The sequence below is a fragment of the Lepidochelys kempii genome, chromosome 5 (assembly GCF_965140265.1).
Source record: "Lepidochelys kempii isolate rLepKem1 chromosome 5, rLepKem1.hap2, whole genome shotgun sequence".
NCBI classification, from domain to species: domain Eukaryota; kingdom Metazoa; phylum Chordata; order Testudines; family Cheloniidae; genus Lepidochelys; species Lepidochelys kempii.
Genome location: NC_133260.1, coordinates 90108044 through 90127079, shown reverse-complemented (window position 1 = coordinate 90127079; position 19036 = coordinate 90108044). Strand labels below are relative to the sequence as shown.

The 19036-nt window shown below is 39.0% G+C and overlaps 1 protein-coding gene across 10 annotated transcripts in view; it reads left to right on the top strand.

Annotated features, from left to right (window-relative positions):
• The window catches only part of AOPEP (aminopeptidase O (putative)), a 387253-nt gene that overhangs the window by 143627 nt on the left and 224590 nt on the right, over positions 1 to 19036 (top strand). The gene's annotated exons all lie outside the window — the stretch shown is intronic.

Here is a 19036-nt window from a genome sequence, read left to right as displayed (position 1 = left end):
ATATCTGGCACGTGAATACCTTGCAATGCCAGCTACAAAAGTGCCATGCAAATGCTTGTTCTTACTTTCTGGTGACATTGTAAATAAGAAGAGGGCAGCATTATCTCCTGTGAATGTAAACAAACTTGTTTGTCTTAGAGGTTGGCTGAACAAGAAGTAGGACTGAGTGGACTTGGAGGCTCTGAAGTTTTACATTGTTTTGCTTTTGAGTGCAGTTACGTAACAAAAAAAATTCTACATTTGTAAGTTTTACTTTCATGACAAAGAGATTGCACTACAGTACTTGTATGAGATGAATTAAAAGATACTATTTCTTTTGTTTATAATTTTTACAGTGCAGATATTTATAATAAAAAATAATATACACTTTGATTTCAGTTACATCACAGAATACAATATATATGAAAAAGTAGAAAAACGGGTGAGTTGAGAGCGTTCTGTGTGGGGCAATCTGGGTGCGGATGACTCAGTGGGGGATCCGGGTGTGATGCGGATCTGGATGCAAAGGGGCTTGTTGGAGGGTTCTGGGTGCAACGGTAATAGGACTCTGCAGGGGGGGTCCAGTGAAGGTGGTTGGGGCTCAACAGGGTGGGGATCGGGTGCAGGTGGCTCGTTGGGGTAGTCCAGGTGCAGGGGGAGTGGGGCTCATCAGCATGGAAGCATGTCTGTAATGGTGGCCGAAGCATGAAGGGACATACGGATGTTTAGGATATCTGGCATGTAAATACCTTGCAATGCTGGCTACAAAAGCACCATGCGAATGTCTGTTCTTACTTTCAGGTGACACTGTAAATAAGAAGCAGGTAGCATTATCTCTCATAAATGTAAACAAGTTTGTTTGTCTTAGTCTTTGGCCAAACAAGACGTAGAACTGAGTGGACTTGAAGGATCTAATTTTTTGCATTGTTTTGTTTTTGACTGCAGTTGTGTAACAAAAAAAAAACATTTACAAAAACATCTACATTTGTAAGTTGCAGTTTCATGATAGAGATTACACTACAGTATTTGAATGAGGTGAATTGAAAAATACTATTTCTTTTGTTTATTATTTTTACAGTGCAGATATTTGTAATAAAAATAATAATATGAAGTGAGCACTGTACACTTTGTATTCTGTGTTTTGTAATTGAAATCAATATATTTGAAAATGTATTAAAAATCTGAAATATTTAATAAATTTTACTTGGTATTCTATTCTTTAACAGTGCAATTAAAACTGTGATTAACCGCAGTTAATTTTTTAACTGCGATAACATTTCTTGAGTTAATTGCGGGAGTTAACTGTAATTAATCAGCAGCCCTAATCAGCCCCCATTGTGGGAGGTGCTACAGAACTCCATAGGAGTATGTGCCTCCTCCCTACAGATTATCATATTGCAGTATTTTGGAGTCTGAACTTGCAAGATGAAGGCAGCTGAACTACTGTATTTCTAACATTTATAAATTTTAGGATTACATTCTGTCATGGGATATGCGTGTAGTTTCTGTTGACTTGCAGATGAACTGGCTACATGTGGATCAAAAGCATTGCTTGGACTTTACTAGTAACTGTTTGCACATTGCAGTCTTGGATGGTTTTGAGGTCCTGAACTCGCTGAAGTGAATGGGATGTGAGGAATCTCAGCACCTTGCAAGCCCATTGTCATGATCCTGATGCTGCCTTGAGGGCAAATGTTGATTGCAGCCAATTACCGACTGTTTCTTTATACTTTAAGATTATTTGAATAGCCTGCAGAAGGCCTGGGGATCTTTTAAAAGAAGTCTGCATGAAAATACTGAAATGTCTTTCAACTTTAAAAACAAACCCTAATACCATAAAAATTTTACTTCAATCTGTGACGTAAACTTGAAATCCTCATGAGAATATGCTTCACACCATCACTTCATTTGCAGTTCTTTTCATTTTTCCTTGCACATGGCTTGTTTGAATGGATTCATAGGACTATTGTTTGGTTTCAAAAGCACCTGTATATTTCTAATATTGGTCCCTTTCCAACTCCATCCTTTCCCTCCCTTGTAACGAAGTAACATTCAAAACAAAAAAAACGGATGTGAGCAAATTCAGGTCTACGATGCAGAAGATTGTCAAGTGGATGCAAGGAGCATGAAATGTTTACAAGCAAAAGAAAGAGCTCCAGATAAGATTTATACCTCTCCTGTCTGGATTTGGTTGAGGTCCTTCTGTTGATTGTGTTCCTTTTCCTCCCAACCACCCACCCCCCACCCCAATCCCAATTAAGTGCAATTGCCAGGGGTAATTTACCTGTGTAACAGACATGGCCTTTACATCTAGCAAAATATAGAGATGAATCATTGACCATGGCGCAAGTATTTGAAACACTCCTTCCCCGCCCAAAAGTACATGAAGAAAGCCAAATAGAAAAGGAAAGAAAGCGGAAATTAATGTAGGCTGGAAATTATGCAAATAAAGCATTTAGAACACAGACTGAGAAGTGATGAACAATAGTTCATTCACTGCAATGAATTGTTTTTGTTATAGCTATCCATTTTTGCCCTGTTTCTCCATGGGCTTTCCCAAATATAAATATATATAGGCCCGTTTGTAGTATCAACATTCCTACTGACACATTCTTTGGCAGGAGAAAGAGTATTGTATCACAGCCATCTTCCACGTACAATGGAACCATTTTTCTGTTGGCAATTAAAAATAACCCCTCCCCCATCATCACCACTGCCACCACCCCAACTTCCTATGCCACCATAATGTCTTGATAACATTTTTATATAGAGTGGTTAGTAGCTTGGTATATGTTAGTTGGTACTTTCCTCATTAAACTCCAATGCAATGATAATTTGCACCTCATAGAATTTTACAACACTTCAGAACCAGCTTATATTTCAAAGAATATGAGAATCCTGCAGCAAATTCTTAGTCAATTCTGCTGAAGAAGTGCTTGTTTGTTACAGACAAAATCGGCTGTTAGGGCCTTGGCTTTTCATAACTCAGTAGGTATAATGACCTCTAGTCATAGAATTTCACCCTTTTGGAACATTTAGACTGACTTTCTTTAGGTGCTTAATGATTTGCTCATTGCCTGTGATCATGGATCCTTCATCCTGCTTGACCTTAGTGTAGCTTTTGATCTTATTGATCACTGTATCTTCTTTGAAAACCTCTAGCAAGAGGCCTGTATTTCTACCACTTTTCTGTCCCCTTTCAAATTCTGTGCCTCTACTTCATTTTTACATCATCCCTTTCTTCTTATCCCTTCACTGTGGTTTCTCTTCTCCACATACTGTATAATCCATTGCTGAATTTGATCTCTGAGAATCAGTTTTTCTCTCAACACACAGTCTCTCTATTTCCCATCTATTTGCCACTCTTGACTTTGTCATTTTTTTGGTATCATAACTTTCTACTAGGCACTGGTGAATGGATTTCTTGAAGTCCGAATGACAGATATTTCACAGAGTTCAGAAATTCCTGCAGAATTTGAACAGAATAATGCTGGGGCTCTCCATAGTTGTCAGAATTTGAACAGAATAATGCTGGGGCTCTCCATAGTTGAAGGACCCCATAATAGGGTGCCTCCAAGATAGAGAAAATGGGAGTTGTTGGAAAGTTTGTGGGAGAGGTGAGAGCATTGGTTGTGTTGGGAGTCAGTGGTGGAGACGTGAACAATCCTTATTCAATCCTGAGAAAAAGGTTTGGGGATGGATGGACCTTTGGGCTTAGGAGGGGATGTGTATTTTTAGTTTAGTTTTAATTTTTCTTTGAGAGGCATTGTATCGAGAGCTTTGGAGAATGAAGTCTCATTTTTACAGAAGTGTTAGGATATGGAGAGTACAAGCTTTCATACATTGTCTTGCCAGTATGCCTCAAACTGTGACCTGGAGGATCTACTCTGAGGGTAAAGAAGGTGTTAATTAAGGTATTAATAATTAATTTTATAATTTGGAAACTGCACTGAGATCACCAAACTTATTTCACAAGTCACTGAATCGTTGTCAGCTGGTAACTATTGACCTAGGCTAGATTTAAAGCAGGGACCTAGAAATAAAATGCTTCTCAGCATCCTACTGCCAGTCCTGTGAGTCATCCAGTCCTCTTCTTCCCACTGACCACAAACTTGCTACTAGTTTTTATTTTTTTTACAAACTGATTTCACATATCACAAAATGTAATAATTTGAGCACTGTCTAATAACCTTGTACATGGAGCAAAATGTGTCCAGTGTTGCTCCAACTGGAAGCATTGTGGCATTCAGCAGGAGGTAAAGGGAAGCAACAGAGGGTTTCACATTCCTGAACATGGTTGCTGCATGCAAGTACTCAACGAATTTGATCAACACACAATGACTAATGCTACCTCCATTGGTAGATCTGTGCTTGCTATAATGCCTTATAAGAACGGCCATACTGAGTCAGACCAAAGGACCATCTAGCCCAGTATCCTGTCTTCCGACAGTGGCCAATGCCAGGTACTTCAGAGGGAATGAACAGAACAGGTAATCATCAAGTGATCTATCCCCTGTCACCCGTTCCCAGCTTCTGGCAAACAGCTGCTAGAGACATCATCCCTGCACGTGCTGGCTAATAGCCATTGATGGATCTTTCCTCCATGAATTTGCCTAGTTGTTTTTTGAACCCTGTTATAATCTTGGCTTTCATAACATTCTCTGGCAAAGTTGATTCTGCGTTTTGTGAAAAAATACTTCCTTTTGTTTGTTTTAAACCTGCTGCCTACTAATTTCATTTGGTGACCCCTAGTTCTTGTGATATGAGAAGGAGTAAATAACGCTTCCTTATTTACTTTCTCCACTCCAGTCATGAAGTTATACCAGGGATTAATCTGGCTGAGTTTCTCTATACAGGAGATTTAAAATATAAACACACTAGGAATAATTGAAGTCAAAATTAATGCTGCTCTCTAATTATTTTTAAAATTGGTCTGTATATAAGTGGGTTATGGGGAAAAGAAAACTTTTTTGAGTGGTTGCAGAGGTATACTCCACTCAGATGGCGTGTGCCCAGAACTCTGAAGCTGGAAAACTTTGCTTAGCAATACCCATAAAGGCGATGCTAGTGCCCTCAGGCCTCCAAAGCCATTCCCATTGCTATTAAGGGCGGCTCCGCTTCAACTCCCCTCAGTTCCTTCTCACCACCTGCGTCTTGAGTCAGAGCATTTTATGTGGTTTTTGCCGCACAGTTGTGTTGTTATCTCAGTTTTCTATTTTATTTGTTTATAGTTAGTACCCTTAGTATTAGATTGGTTAGTAGTTTAATAGTTTGTTTTTTCCTGGTGCAATGTCTTTACTGGCTTTGAAGAACACTCTTGTGCGGGGTAGTCCTTTGTAATGGAGATCCCCATATTCAGTGCTTATTGTGCCTGGGAGAGGAGCATATTAAGAAGAAGTTCTCCATGCAGAAGTCCTTCAAAAGGAGGACACAGGTGGCTAGAGACTTACCTTGAAGCAGTACCTTATGAAGCGAACCATGGGCCCTGCTTCAGTGCTGGGGTCAGATTGTCCAGCCCCTCAGAGGGCTTTGGTGCAGCTGCAAGATTCTGATGGTTATCCAAAGAGAAGAAGAGATGTTTTTGTTCCTCTCCTCCCCCGAGAAAGAAGATGCATAAAGTTGACTGTAGTCATTCTAAGGCTAGGGGAAATTCTTATCTTCTTAGAAGAGGAGTGCGAGCCAGCACTGGGTTCCTCAAGTACACAGGATAGAGCAGGGCTGTCTACATGCTCTTCGGTACCAAGGCACATCATTCCAGCAACTCCAGTACTGTCAGCTCCAGCAACTGTCAGTACTGTCAGATGTCAACTCCAGTACTGTCAGTGGGGCTGGGTTCCTAGTGGTCATCAATGCCATATCCCTTTCCTCAGTGGCATTCATGGAACTGTTGGGATGTCACTTGATCTTCAGGGTCTCATTCCATAGCTCATTCCAGGGCAAATTCTATGAATCCTCCTGCTGTCTCAAGTCCTGACCCAACTAGACTGGAGATGTGTGGTGAGGTTGCTCCTGCTGAGCTGGTTCAGTCTGAGCCTTTATTGCAGGAGCAAGTAGGGTCTCAGCAGATCCCTTTGGCCCTTTTTCCCTCTTCATCTTTACTGAATGTTGCTAGGGAAGATGTGTATTCCATGACCCACCCTCCATTCCCTCTACATCGGAGTCTCCAGTCTTAGATTCCATGCAAAATAACTGAGAGGAGTTGGGTTGGAGCTGCCCTTAAACAGCCATGGGAGGGGCTTCTAAGGCCGGGGGTATGAGCACCATCTTGATGGGTACTGATAAGCAAATTTTTTTCCTGTTTCTGTGCACTGGGCACATGCATACCTGAGCGGAATACATGTTGCACCCACATCTTGAAGAACAACAGTTACAGTACAAGTAGGTAACCATTTTTGTTCATTGACCTACCCCTACATTTGTTAGAGAAATTGCATTGAGGTTTGGGTAAAGCTTGAAGGTTATATCTGAGAGAGCCATTGTCCTTTCAACTTTGTGTTTAGCTCACAACTACCAATGCCCAAATGAAAGAGAGAATGTGGGGCAAAGACCTAAAATGAAAGCAAAGACAAATTAATCAGGAAGATTAAAATAAAGTGGGATTAATTTCTTTAGAATAAATAAATGCTTATAATTTTAATTTAATTCAGACTGTAAATAAGGCATACATTTTTAAGAAAGAGACTAGCTACCATGGGAAAATTTAATAAGGGTCATGCTGCATTATCCCTGACAATTTTTAAATCAAGATCGAATGTTTTTTTCTAAAAGATCTGCTCTAGGAATTATTTTGGGGAAGTTCTATGACCTGTGTTTATACAGGAGGTCACACTAGATGATCACAATGGTCTCCTTTGGCTTTGAAATCTGTGAATCTCATAATTCTGTATTTCTAGGCCAGCAAAAGTGAAAATAACCAATCTGTGTGGGGCAGAAATAAATGTGGGTCTAAAATGATAGAAATGTGTAATATTGTTTCAGAACCAACTTCTGTGCTTTAAAACTGTGTACAAAACTCTCTCCCTTCCCCCAATATTGTTATATCAAACAAACAATTTAAATATCAAGGTTGATTGCCTCACATACTTTCCTTCGTCCCATCCCATCCCATCCCATCCCATTCCATCTGAAGCTGTCAACCTGTTGATTCACAAAAGGTAATCCAGAATCCACAGAAAGCTAAAGTGGTGAGTCCTTTGAGAGGATGAGCTGACAGGAGCCACTTTTGTGGCCTTTGTGATTTTAGTTGTGACAGAAACAAGGAGTGCGAAGAGGCACTTACGGTTACAAGAGATAAGTGCTGTATTAGTAATAACCTAGAAGTAACATAGCTAATCAGCTCTACACGTTGTATGTAGTGAGACCTATAGTATTAACTGTTAATATTTTCAAATTCTAACATACAGTAGAACCTCAGAGTACAGACACCTTGGGAATGAAGGTTGTCCTTAACTCTGAAATGTTCATAACTCAGAATAAAATGCAGCCTCAGCTCTAGCAGTTCACACTCTGAGCCATGTTCCAGAGGCAGCTAGGCAACTTCTTTCCCTGGCCCAGGCAAGCTTGTGTCCCCTTCCCAGACGGTCTTTCAAAGATGCAGATAAACTACAATAAGAACTGCTCTTGCAATAAAGAATTATTTGATGTATATTTTGTTTGCTGTATTTTTTGGGTCTGACTCTTAGTTGATGTAAACCAGTGGAGCTCCACCAGTTTACAAGAGTTGAAGATTTTAGCCTGCTATGTAAAGACAAAACACTAATCTGAAAAGAGGGTATGTTTAGTTTTATTTTTGCTCCTCTGCTAAAGAACTCAAATTACTGGGGTCAAATTCCTCGGCTAGTTACAGTAGTATAAATGTATTTTAATTCTACTTAACTCAATCAGATTTATACAGGTAAAACAGAATAAAATTTGGCCCACAAATTACTTTGCGGACTTGTTCACACAGATGTTTTATTTAGATTGGAAGGTTTTAAGATTACTTTCCAAAAGCTTTATGTTTTTATATATTTATATTAATTAAAGCAGCCCATTTCAATTCAGGGTTTTTGTTTATACATTGTTAATGTATATTTTCAGAAGCAATTTATTTAAACATGTAATGGCCATTAAAGGAAAGTTTTCAGAGATGATGAGTATAACAGTATGTCTTCATTAAAGAAACAATTTATAAAACAGAGAATGTTAACGTTTTATAACTTTTTTTAACCTAGGAATTTTTATTTCTCCAGTCTGTTTTTAATTCAGTTGTTCAAATTATGTGAATACATTTTTGTTCTACTATTTGCACTGTATATTCTTGGTGTTTGCACACTGGTTTTTTTACAGTTATTGTGTGTTTGATTCTCTTTTCTTTCGTGATCAGTTGATGCTTATTATGCTGAAAATGTCTTTTCAATGCTTCATTAACCTTCACTTGAGTAATGCTGCAGTATCTGTTCTGACAGTTCGATAGAGGGCTTATCATCTCTTGTATAACAGGGCATAAAATAACCACAAGTGATTTCACATTTTATGAAAAGTCCATTAATGTAACTGAACCAAATGGAAAATTTCAAAAAGGGACTTTTTTGGAGAATCTTGGTATTTTGTCATAGTTAATTGCATAATGTAAACTAAAAATACCAAAGTTAGTCAACAAGCAGTGCATCAGTACAATGCTACGGTTGTGATTTTTGTTATGCATTTACATATCAGGAAATTTGTATTAGTAATTGGCAACTGGTAAAAATGAACATTTGAAGTACTATTAATAAAGCACAACCTATTATAGTTATCTTTCTGTGCACCTTAAAATGATTTTGTTTTAAAAATATTTCTTGAACGTAACTGAAATGGGGGAAGGTAAGTGGCAACATTTCAAAGAAAGTGGGTTAATAAATGTACCAAACAACTTTTCAGTGTCTACAGTGTAGCTTCTTGTTAAAAGAGTCAAACCTTAACTGATTTTTTTAATCCTTTCCATATGTTTGACGTTAAGGGTGGGTTATAATTTTTATGCAGCATTCAGCTAAGTACTTTAGATTTCTAAAGATCTGGCATCTCATAACAGAGGAACTATTTAATTAAGGTAACTGAACTGAAACATTGTATTTAATCTCTTGTTTTTGTATTATAAATTGCTAATGAATATGGTGCTTAAACAGTTTTGAAAGCAAAAACTCAATTCTTTTTCTGCATATTAAAGATAAGAGCTGCATTTTATTTTCATTTCTTCTCTCCAGTCCTATATTTTGTGTCATAAATATGATCTCTTCTTACCAGAGTGATGGAAGGGTTTGTTCTCTTTTAATTTGTGGCAACTGCATTTATTTATAGGCTCTTATTTGTAGGCTTTTGCAGTAATTTGACCTAAAATGGACAGATGTGGTAACTTCTATATAAAAACTCATTCCAAACAGTCTAGCCTACTGCCAGACAGGAATGCCAAACATGTCAAAGCACAATTTTTTCTCAACAATAACCACCTTGAAAGCAGGGGAAGAAACAGGCCTCCCAGTACTGTGAGATGATCCAGAAGAAGTTATCAAGTTTTTGGCATTTTATTTCAGGTTTCCAGTACTAAAAATTAAGTTCATGTATGAATCAAATTATCATGACAGTTATGCATTAAAAACTATGCAAACCATGAAAATATATTTTTAATATCCTTTGATTTATTTCTTCTTGTGAAGTTGAGCATAGTTTTCTTGTGAGTGAAGCAGAGATTACTTAAAATACTGATGGCATGAAAACCTGAAAAGAAAACTGTTAATGAAGAAAACTGCTGGTATCCTTTTAGCTCAGTGTACTGATGTTGCATACTCTTTTCCTCTCTACATTTCTAATCCACATGCAGAGTTATGGATAATACTGTATCTGTCTCATAAAGAACAAAAAAGTTTTTTTATTCTTGATGTAACACGATTAATATTTGATAATTGTTTTTGATAAATTCCATGGAAGTTGAAGTGTCTGAAAGCAGGATTTGTAAATCAGTTTTAAAAAATATTGTTCCCTAATTGTTTCTGCCAAGGCCTGATCCTACTGTTTTGCTTAACAGTCTGAGCTTCCATTAGCTTTAGCAGGAGTCGAATGTGCTCAGAATTTTGCAGGAGGTGCTCAGCACTCCTCAGATCCCTATCTTTAGTTTGTGGCAAACTAGGAAATTTGATGTACCATGACCAGCTTGGGAAGCTTTGATTGTTAAGGTGCCTGTTCTGCTCTCTTGCGCTTTATTGACATTAATTGGCATCACATATTCACAGAGAAGAAAAAGTATTCAATTGTCTGTGATTTAGACCAGTGGTTCTCAACCAGGAGTACGTAGACCCCAGGGAGTATGCAGAGGTCTACCGGGGGTACATTGACTCATCCAGATATTTGCTTATATACAAAACAGGTGACATAAAAAACACTAGCAAAGTTAGTACAAACTAAAATTTCATAGACTATGATTTGTTTATACTGCTCTGTATACTATGCACTGAAATGTAAGTACAATATTTGTATTCCAATTGATTTATTTTATAATTATAGGGCAAAATGAGAAAGTAAGCAATTTTTCAATAATAGTGTGCTGTGACACTTTTGTATTTTTATGTCTGATTTTGGATGTTTTTAAGTGAGGTGAAACTTGGGGGTATATAAGACAAATCAAATGCTTGAAAGGGGTCCAGTAGTGTGGAAAGGTTGAGAGCCATTGATTTAGACAAGCCCAGTGATGTTATTTTTGAAACCTTTAGGGTTGTTGTATTCTGGCTTCAGATTTTCTTCACAGGTTCCCATTGACATGAGTGGGAGGTACTCTTTCATACCTGGAAAACCATAGCCCTTTGTTTTTACCTACATTACATATGGAATAATGCTTAGATTATGAAGGTTATAGGAGCCACAAAAATACCTAAAAAAGAAACAGATGGATTGCCTAAAAATATAAGGGGCTTTATGTAACAGTAATTTTTACCACCATGTGGCTCAAATTGCAAGGAATTTTGAGGATGCTGATTTTGTTTCTTAATAAGGTGACAGATGTAGTTAGTCCCTGATTAAGTTTATAAATTCAGTTTTTATTTGGATTAAAAAAACCCCAAACTTTAAATTTAAAACGTCTCAGTGGATCGATGGATATGCTAGAAAGCTTGCCTTGTGCTCTATATCTTTTGCATACCCAGACATAATCAAGCACAAATTATCCAGATCTGAATGTAATACTGTTGTGCTATAATCTTATTGTGAAGGTAATTTCATAATATCACATTAGAAAAATGGCTGTATTACATTAGGGTTTTTTCAGTCTGCTGGTCGGTTTCTTTTCATTCTGATTAGATTTTGCTTCTACCATTCAAAGTTGATAAGAGAATAAGTCCTTCCTGTTTTTAAAGTATTACCATACAGATTTTTTTTCTGGCTATATATTTGAATTTGTTAAAAATGTCAGATGTTTTAAAAATTGTATTCAAGACTATACTCTCAAACCATGTTAACCTTTTGTTAGTCTCTTGTTTTTTTCTACATATTTGCAGTACATTGCCTTGTAATTTAGAACAGTCAACTTTATGTGGTTTTATGCTTGGCTGGAATGAGCTTAAATTTTGGGCAACATAACAGGTGTGTGTTTGGGGTTTTTTGGAAGGGAACATCAGTGTTATATCTGCCAAACTGCATATACTTTGTGTTGCATGTACAATAAAAGCTACAAATAATATGTAATGGCTAAGTTGACCACTTTGTCAACTGGCTGAGGTCACAGAGCAGTGTTGCCAGCGGCTGGTGATTTGCAGGAGGATAGACTTTGGGGACTTGGCCCTTTCTATCCATGTTGTGATGGGCATTGTAGAAAAATTCTAAGCATCAGCCTAAGTATTTAAATGTAGGGCCAAATTCTCTCATGGGTGACGCATTGTATTACTGAGATCTGGCTGGATGATGCAGCTGACCCTGCTCTAACCTGATGTAGCTTTTGCCGGACAGGGACTTGTTTCTGAACGATTCAAGAGAAGGTGGGTGAGGGAATATAGATGTGCTCTTTGCATCTGACCTCAAGTAGAGGTGGGGCCTACTTCCAAGTTTGTTTAATTTTTGTGCGCCCATCTTGTGTACAAGTTCTCAGGATGAGATTCAACTTGTGATTGTGTTGGTGTTCTGACCACTTCACACCGCTTCAAGTTTCCCATCTGAGTTCACTGAGTACTGGTCTGGTGCAGTTGGAGTTATTTTGGCTTATTGTTCTGAATGACTACAACATCTGTGCTGCTGTTGATTATTTGTAATCCATTTTACAGTCACCGTGAAAGTTATGGAGCTATCAAAGATATTTTTTTGTCTGACAGAAGTTGGTGGGTATCCTCTGGTTTTTAGCTGAGAGACCGGAGTAAAAATAAAGGAAGTGGTATGCCTGCCTTTATTGTAGTCATATCACCACCTTCTTATGGTTGACGACAGGCAACTTATGCTCTCATCAGGGCACTGAGTGCATCTTTGTTGGTTCATCTTTGGAGACTTATGGACAAAGTGTACTTCTAGAATTGTCTAGGGAAGTAGTTGTTCAACTGTTGGACCTTTTTGCTGATGGCCTTAAACACAAATAACTAGTTCCTAGTCATCCCCTCATCTCATGTGGTTCTTGCAGGTCACCTTGGTTTAGGGTGACTAGATGTCCTGATTTTTGGGTCTTTTTCTTATATAGGCTCCTGTTACCCCCCACCCCGTCCCAATTTTTCACACTTGCTGTCTGGTCACCCTACCTTGGTTGATAGATGAACTGTGAAATATTAAGAATATAGGGACGCAGTTGTCATACTCTGAGTGACTATGGTATTAGAAGTTCTGTGCCATAGCTGTGATGGAGGCCGAGCAAGCTTTTTGCGGGGTTTTTTTTTCCTTGTTTCCCTACCCCCCCGTAATAATATTAATGACATTTAGATAAATAGAACTGTTTCCGGTAGTGTGCAGTGTGTTGAAGCCAGACTGCCTTTGCTTGATTACAGAATCCACAATCCCTCAGTGTGAAAAAATTTCCAAACATTTTGCAGATGGATTAGGTTGGTTGCCTCTATGCTATTAGGGTCATGCCAAGAAGGGACAGATACTCTCTGGTTGAATTTGTAAAATCTTGCCTATTGGGATTCTGGAAGTCCTGGGAGAGCAGCCACCGACAAACTGTGAGATGGACCCGTGTCCTGTGAAAACCAGTGCAAAAGGTGCTGGACCCAGTACTGACAGGATTATCATAGTAATTCACATCATTAGCATTAACCAGGTCCTAGACTGTGTAGGGCTTTATAGATTATTTTAAGACTGCTTCTCCCTCTGTGTACCCATTTACAACACTTCAGAAACACTCAGATTAACAATCCTTATATTACATCTACTAGTCTGTTGGCCTTGTCTCTGGAACTCTCTCCATTGGTTATCTGCCAGAGTCCAAATGCACAGAGCACATTGCAAAGTCTATCTGTTTGCCCAGGCCTTTGCCCAAGAGAGGTTTTGGACACGAGTTTCTTCTCTGAGTGCTTCATGCATCCATTACATTGTAGGTGGGTGCGTGCCTTGTGTACCAATGGCTGAGAGTTTTCCTTAGTGGTACCAATAGGGACAGCCCCGCGCATCCGTCATCTCTTGCTGTGAAGCAGAGTATAATGGGTGGAATTGCCCCAAATCTCCCTCACTTTCTTCTCACCGTCCATGGTCAGAGCATTAGTATTCCTTGTGAACTACTTACCTCGTTGTACTCTTTCATCCATAGAATCAAAAACTTATTTTTGTTTTCTCATTTTATTATTTTCATTATATGTTTAATTGTCTCTTATTTTATTTTAGAGACTAACAAATTTATTTGAGCATAAGCTTTCGTGAGCTATAGCTCACTTCATCGGATGCATGCAGTGGAAAATACAGTGGGGAGATTTATGTACACAGAGAACATGAAACAATGGGTGTTACCATACACACTGTAACAAGAGTGATCAGGTAAGGTGAGCTATTACCAGCAGGAGAGCGGGGGGGTGGAGGGGAGGAAACCTTTTGTAGTGATAATCAAGGTGGGCCATTTCCACCAGTTGACAAGAACGTGTGAGGAACAGTAGGGGGGGAAATAAACATGGGGAAATAGTTCTGGTTTGTGTAATGACACATCCACTCCCAGTCTTTATTCAAGCCTAAATTAATTGTATCCAGTTTGCAAATTAATTCCAATTCAGCAGTCTCTCATTGGAGTCTGTTTCTGAAGGTTTTTTGTTGAAGGATTGCCACTTTTAGGTCTGTAATCAAGTGACCAAAGAGACTGAAGTGTTTTCCGACTGGTTTTTGAATGTCATAATTCTTGACGTCTGATTTGTGTCCATTTATTCTTTTACACGTAGAGTTACTGGAATTAATTTGCATAGCTGAATGTAGAGGATGCACACTGCGCAGCTGCAATCCAGAATGTGATCCTTAATATCAGGAAACCTTCCATGAGAGCTGTGTACCTAAGTAAGTGGAAACATATTTTTCCACCTGGTCAGCCTCCCATGATGTGTGTCTGACTTGGACAAAAATTCAAATGACTCTGGACTGTCTTCTGAAACTCAAGGAGTCAGGTTAGGTGTTAGCTCCATTAGGATGCATCTAGTGGCCATCTCAGCATGGTTTTTGCTTACCCCATCGTGACCAGATTCCTGAGGGGACTACATAGATTGTTTCCACTCATCAGAGACATAAGACTTCTGGGGCTGTAAACTTGGTATTGTCTGCCTTTATGGACCCTCCCTGTGTGCTGTTGGCATCAAGCTTGTTTTTACGCCAGTCAGTGAAGATAGCATTTTTGGTGGTCATCACTTCTATCAGGTGAACTGAATGCACTGATCACTGAGTCATTGGATATCGTTTTCTATAAGGACACCATGCAGCTGAGACTACATCCCAAGTTACTCTTGAAAGTGATTTCTGACTTCCTCCTGACTTTCTTTATCTACTTGTTAGCATTCTTCCTGAAACCTCATTTGCACAGGGATGAGTGAAGGCTCCACACCCTAGACATTCATCGAGCATTAGCATTTTACCTAGATAGGACTAAGCCCTTTTGAGTCTCATCCCAGCTCTCTGTTTCATATGCAGAATGTGTGAGGAGTCAAATCACTACTCAAAGATTCTCAAAATGGATCACGAGTGGCATTACAGTGTGTTACTCTGCCACAGGGATAATACCTTTTGACAGACTCACATTGCACTTGACCAGAGCTCAGTTGACCTCAGAAGCATTTGTGGTGCATGTCCCAATTATGGACATTGGCAGATCAGCAATGTGGTCCTTGATCCACACTTTCACCCGACATTACACACTATTAGCACAATCAAGAGAGGATTGAAATGTAGGCACGGTAGTCTTACAGTCCCTCTTCCGGTAAGACTCCGAGCCCCACTGCCTAGGGTAACAGCTTGGGAGTCACTTACAGTGTAATGGACATATGCAAGCTCTCAAAGAAGAAAAAAATGTTACTTACCTTTTCTGTAACTGTTGTTCCTCAAGATGTGTTGCATATGTCTATTATACAACCCAGCTTCCTTGCCCGATGCATTAGACTCTACCATTGGATTCTGATATGAAGGAACTGAAGGGTGTGTGGCAATTCTGCCCTTTATATCCTTTCTTTGCATCATGAGCAGTTCAGGGATGGGTTGAGCTGCCTCATGGGTGCCGCTGTGAAATCTCTCTGGCACCAGTACACAGGGCATCCACACACCTATGGTATATGGACATATGCAACATATCTGAAAAAACAACAGCTACCGAAAGGCAAGTAACCATTTTTAACTTGTGTCTAAATAGCTAGCTGGGGATGGTGGTCACTAGTAGTCTAGGACCTGATCTAGCTCTCTTTAAGTCTAAGTCAATGGAAAGATTCCCATTCATGTCAATTGGAGTTAGATAAACCCTTTTTCTGGGGATTATATGCCAAGTGCCATTCATTCATGTCAGTTACTCTAGAATCTTTTTTAAATTGTAAATTCATCCAGAAGTTTATGTGATAATTGTTTTATGCATGCATGTTTTATAAAAAAAAAAAATCTGGTCTCTTATGCATGCACATGTCCCATTGAAACAAGAAGAGCCACATGCATGCATCTGAGGGCAGAATTTAGCTCTATGCATTTTATCAAGCTAGTATACTGTATGAATTTAATTTTCTATTGTTTTCCAGCATGGGATTTTCCAAAAGCACTCTGAATATTGACAAACTCCAGCTTGTAATCTGGGACTGTAGATGTTTCCCAGTAAGTTTTCCAGCTCTCTTTCTTCCTCCTTATTCAGGTTCCACCTTTGCAGCCAGACCAGCAAAATGCATCACTGTCATGAGACCACAGTTAATCAAGCATAGTGGTATGATCGACATCTTATGGCTTATAAACAAAATTATCACACCTGTGATACGTCTAGTCCCCATAGCTCTAAAGAGCAGGAATCAATTGGCATCTGTGTCTCCTACATAACAGCACATTTGTCCTGTTGCTGCTTTGCTAACAGGGCCAGCTTAAAATTCATTCTATGTCAAATTACTGAATACCACTACAGCATCACATTTAAAGTAAGAGACTTGGACAGTAACGTGTTTATAATCTAAACCCTTCCTGTTTTTCAGTTTTAGAACTGCTGGCATATTTTCATTTTGCCCGTCCAATGAATGAGTTCAAGGTATGCTGCTGTTGTGCGCACCAACCAAAGGATTATTTTTTTATTTGGTCTGTTTGTTATGGAAGTGCCAGCTAAACAAATAAACAAGTCTCATCAGTTTGGGGGGACAGATGGTGGAGAGTTCATGTTCTGGCTTTGCTGCTGATTTGGTGTTTGTCCTTGAACATCAGCTTAATTTAACCTCTTTTCACATCAGTTTACACAGCTGTAGATTGGATAGAGGGTATGTGTATTTGCAAGTGCTTGGGAATCCTCAGATATTTAAAAAACTACTTAATGGATCAGCAAATTAATAAAAATAATCACCTCCACTGGAAAAAGCAATGGTGCATGACATTCTGAATAAACAGTTTTGCAGAATTGATTAGGACTTTACCTTTTTATTGACATCTTAAACCCAGATCCTGTTTTCAAATGCACATGTGGCTCTCATTGATTTCAGTAGGAGATGTATCTGAGAGAAGATTATGACCCTTAGAAAAGTTTAATATTGATAGTTCTTGACCTCACTCCTTTTGTGCGTCCCTGTGCATCTATACTTAAACATGGTACTGTATAGATTTTGTTTTGTTTTACATTAGATTAGCACCTGACATTTCCCAGAGTGTTTTGGTTGATAATCTTCCTTGTGAGTATCAGAACTACATGAAAAAGGAAACTGTTAAAATCTTTTATGGCTTGATTATAGGGGTATCACACTGGGGACCCAGTCTACACCAGCCTGTGCACTGGGAGTCCCAAGACAATTCTCCGTTCTTGACCTTTAACATAATAAATGTGTGAAAATAGTAATAAATGCAAACACAAGCACTCGTATTGCACTCCTCTCATATACATCCAACTAGCACATGTTCTTAGATACGGGATCAAGCTGTACAAAAGAAGAGAGTTGAAGGAAGCAACTGGTAGTTCAGAATCATGTTGCAGATGAAGAGCCAGTTCCTTTGTGTAACTGCTGTTTTGCATTGCCTCTCATTTAGCACTAAGATAAGTGAAAGATGGAAGGAGAACCACAGAATTGAAGGTCAGTAAGGCTATGTCTACGCTGCCCTGCAGTTTGAACTGTGGGAGTGTGAATAGCAGTGCACACCAAAATGCTGCACTGTAACTCCCTTGTGTGGACATGAGCGTGAACAAAAAGGTTCCTGGTTTGCATTAAAATGATCCTGTTTGAAGAGGTTTCAGAGAAGCAGCCGTGTTAGTCTGTATTCGCAAAAAGAAAAGGAGTACTTGCGGCACCTTAGAGACTAACCAATTTATTTGAGCATAAGCTTTCGTGAGCTACAGCTCACTTCATCGGATGCAAGGGAGCTGTAGCTCACGAAAGCTTATGCTCAAATAAATTGGTTAGTCTCTAAGGTGCCACAAGTACTCCTTTTCTTTTTGTTTGAGAGGATTACATTAACGTGAACTCGGAACGTTTTAGTTCACTCCTGCAGCACTCATACAGTGGAATTATAGCACAGCACTTTGCTACGTACTGCTATTCACCCCCATAGGCTGAATTGCAAGGCATTGTAGACAAGACCAAAGTTTCTTCCAAATCTGGGTCATCTGAGGCAGGGGACGGGCAACAGTTCACTGAAACATTGTTTGGTATCAAAATCCTGTGCTAGGCCTCTTTGACAACACTTTGTAGTAACTGTTAGGAACTGGCAGCTTTGATTTTTCTTTTACTTGCAGTAGTTATCATTGCTTTAAAACAATGTAGTATTCCTGCTGCACAGGAATATGTTGATGACATCCTGAAAATCCCACTGTAAAAAAGAATTCCTTTTCTCCCTCACTACTCTACTCAGGGAAATAAATGACTGTGCTCAGTATTTACCCATTAAACTTGAAAGCACTTTGAGAACATAAAGACACCTATGCTGACACCATAATTCTAGCTATGTGTCAGTGAGCTCGCTTACTTCTGCTAATATGGTAGTTTCATATGACCTTGGTTCATCTTGCTATCTTTAGCTTTGCTATCTTAAGCTGTAGGCAAAGATGTCATACTCCTATTGTAATACATTTGAGCCTGATCCTACTCCCATTGAACTCAATAGGGATGATGGCATTGACTTCAATGAGAACAGGATCAGTTCCTTAATATGCAATTCTTTTGACATTTTTCAGTTTTTGTTTTAAACCTGTCCTTTTTTTATCATCCACTTAGAAACTATCCTTTCTTGATCACATAATTTTCAAACTTCTTAACATAAGAAACATAAGAATGGCCATACTGGGTCAGACCAAAGGTCCATCTAGCCCAGCATCTTGTCTTCTGACAGTGGCCAATGCCAGGCGCCCCAGAGGAAATGAACAGAACAGGTAATCACCAAGTGATCCATCCCCTGTTGCTTATTCCCAACTTCTGGCAAACAGAGGCTGGGGACACCATCCCTGCCCATCCTGCTA